The following is a 3,154-nucleotide window of genomic DNA, read 5'->3' as shown; positions in this document are numbered from 1 at the left end:
TTTTGTGACTGACTGTATCAGCAGGGGAAATGGTGAAATACATCAAAATAGTCTAAAAGCAGAGATGGGCTAACTGTAGTGTAATTAGGAAGCTTCAGTCACAACTGTTTGTTTCCTTATTGTTTGCAAGTGTGCTTTTTCAGCTCATCTTCCAGTGCAGACACTGGAGTATGATTTTTTTTTTTTTTTTTTTGAGTTCTCTTGACTCTTCAGGAGTTAAGTTTAGTGAAACAATACTGCAAATTGTGGAGGATTTTTCTGCTCCCTCAGAAAAGGTAGTAAACTCTCCAAAGTGCATAGCCTTAGAGAATTGAGCTTCAGTTTCTCATGTGTAAATTGGACCTACATGGAACAATTCAGTGTTGTATTCCAGCTCTGTTTAGAGAACAGTTGAAGTGTAAAGATGACATTAATTTAAAAATGAAGTCATCTTATTTTGACTTCTTATGCCAAACCTTATGTAGCAGTGACACTACTTTAGCAAAAGAAGTGATAATCCTTCATTGTTTATTTCTGTTGGGTTTTCTTGTGTTTTTAAGTACTGGCTTTKATGCACCTGCAAGTGATTCAGAAAGTATATTCATTTTTTTGTCTGATCAAGCTGAGCCATAAGAATTTTAACACTAATAGTTTTTGAATAGCTTTGTGGATTTATTGTTTAATTTGWCATTAGTAATTACCAAAGGAAAACAAATAATTTCCTAATGATTATGGATATGTCCACTAAGATAATGTGGCACCAGTCATGACACTAAATGCTTTTTATATGAAGAAAGATGTTATATTGAAGTTCTGTCTGCTACACTTTCTTCAGTGTAAAAGCTGCATCTACTTCTGTTCAGCAGTTTTTGGCAATTAGTAGGAAAGTGGAGCTGCTTTTTTCTGCTTTCAGAGCTAGCTTTGGGATTCTGGGGAGATTCAAATCTTTCTGCAACTTGGTTGTTCAACTTAATCTYGCTAAAATAACAAATCTTAAGTTACTTAAAGTATATGCTTGATATTTCACAAGCTTCTAGYAGCAAGCAGCCTATATGCTGAATGTTCAGAGTAAGTCAAGCACTGAAACAGGTTCCTAATTACTGATTTCACTCAGTGCATGAGACCTAAAGCAACAAAGAATACTCCTCTGACTTTGGTCTCATTCACCAGGTTATTCAAATTTGTGAAACCAATTGGGATTTGAAAAAGCAGAAAGGCATGAGTGGGTGAGAACTTAGGTTTCAGATACTGAAAGACATTAGATCTGTAGTAAGCCGAAATCAGTTGGTTTAGTTTTTAATGTACACTTGTAATTTATCTAAATTTCTTGCTTTTAAAACTGCCTAGTGGCTATCATATCCATCATCCATAGAGAGGATATTTTAATACTGGAAAAAATAACAGAGGTTTTCTTAATTCTGGACTCTTTATTCATGAAGTCTGATATTAAAAAAAAGTATTAGTGGAAAAGTTTGTGTAGGGACAAATATAAATGCATGCTAACCTAATTTTCATGTCTTCTGATCAGCTATATTTAGTGTAAAATTATTATTTCAAAATTTGGTGAGTTTTGAATAATGGAAATGGATGGCTCTGAAGTATGGATGCAAATAAAGATTCTGTGAAGCAATTCTGATGGCTCTCTTCAGTCCAGATTGAAATAAGCACATGTTGGTGACCCCTATAATAAATCTCTTGTAAAACTTTGGGATCAAATTTCTTCTAGTTGTTGATTTCCAATTCTTGTAAAAAGAAACTGTCATTACACTATGCTATTCAGTTTGACTTCTAAAAACTAACGGTTTAGGATCCCTAATGCCTAAGGGATGGGGCTTCTGCTTATTATTGATATCTTAGACTTAGTGATATCTATTCTAATCTGAGTGATTTGTGTGAAATTCCCACCTTGCATCTTTCTATCACTTTATAAACAAACAAAACAAAAATGATGACATGATATTAAATGTCATATCAAGTTGCCTTTTTTTCCTTTCCCTCTTTTAATAGTAAATGATGYTCAAATTTTGCTTTCAAAGGGAAACTGTGGAATTAGTTTAAACTTCTTAGTGAATTGCCTTTCGTTTGTATATGAATATAATTAACATCGTCTTTAATTAAAAACATCAGATTCTGACCAGAATAATAAAAATGGAAAACATCYTTTTCTAGAGGTAAAGCTCAGAATAGCAGGTTCAAAAGAAGGTTTGCCAGGTCAGTGAAGATGCAACTGCAGAAGCAGGATTTCTACAGAAGTCTCATCTCAGATCTAATTTAGTAAAGCTAGAAATTCTAGGTTTAGAGCCTAGCTACAAGAACAGTTTTGAAGTCTGCTATTAGAGAATAACAACTAGTTTATAAAAGTCATTTGCTTTTAGTAATTTTGAGCTGCTTTACAAATGCAAGTTGAGAAATCCAGAAAATATTTTTTGGCTTCAGAGCACCTGGAAAGGAGGCCATCCTGTGATGCTTCAGTTTCTCCAAATTGTCTTGTAGAATTCTCAAAACTGAGAATAAGTGAGCTCTACTGTAAATAGAAACAAACAATACCATATGTTAAAGGTTTTCTAACTCTTGAGAAATTACAAATTCTCTTGCAAGGCTTTGGAGAATTAGATATTTTTTTTTTTTCTGTAGTAGTTGATTATTGATATAAAAGTATGGTGCTTCGTAATTCTTAGGTGTATGTTAAATTACTCTTGTCTATGAGATGCTTGGTTTTGTGGTGAATTATTCTGAACMTTACATAAGGCTTTTCAGTGCCTTTGAAAGCTAGTGAAGTATAGTAACCGTAGTCAAATTCATAGGTTACTAAGTTTCATTGGGTTCTGTTTTAAACCCTGAGCCAGTGTCCTGCTCTACTCTGATAACCTCCCTCAACAGCAAGCCAGTAAAATTTATTTCCAGATCTGATACAAACGTTAAGCTGGTGCATTTCTTGAGTTTGTAACTAAAGATACTTTGAACTGCATTGGTTTGCTCAAATAGAGATTGGATTTTTTTGTACCAAAGAGTAAAATGGAAAGAATATGCAACCTCTGTTTTCTAGAAATTAAGACAGTACTAACCCTTTTTTTAAAGGAGAAGAAAAAAAGCACAAAAAATTGTAGAAGAGCAAATGCAAATTTGAATTTCTTAATGAACTTAAGAGAAGTAGCTTGAACAAACGAAACAGTTT

This window comes from Rhea americana, unplaced genomic scaffold, assembly GCF_003343005.1.
Source record: "Rhea americana isolate MKP2758 unplaced genomic scaffold, rheAme1 scaffold_13, whole genome shotgun sequence".
NCBI lineage: Eukaryota > Metazoa > Chordata > Aves > Rheiformes > Rheidae > Rhea > Rhea americana.
Note: the sequence above shows the minus strand (reverse complement) of the source record.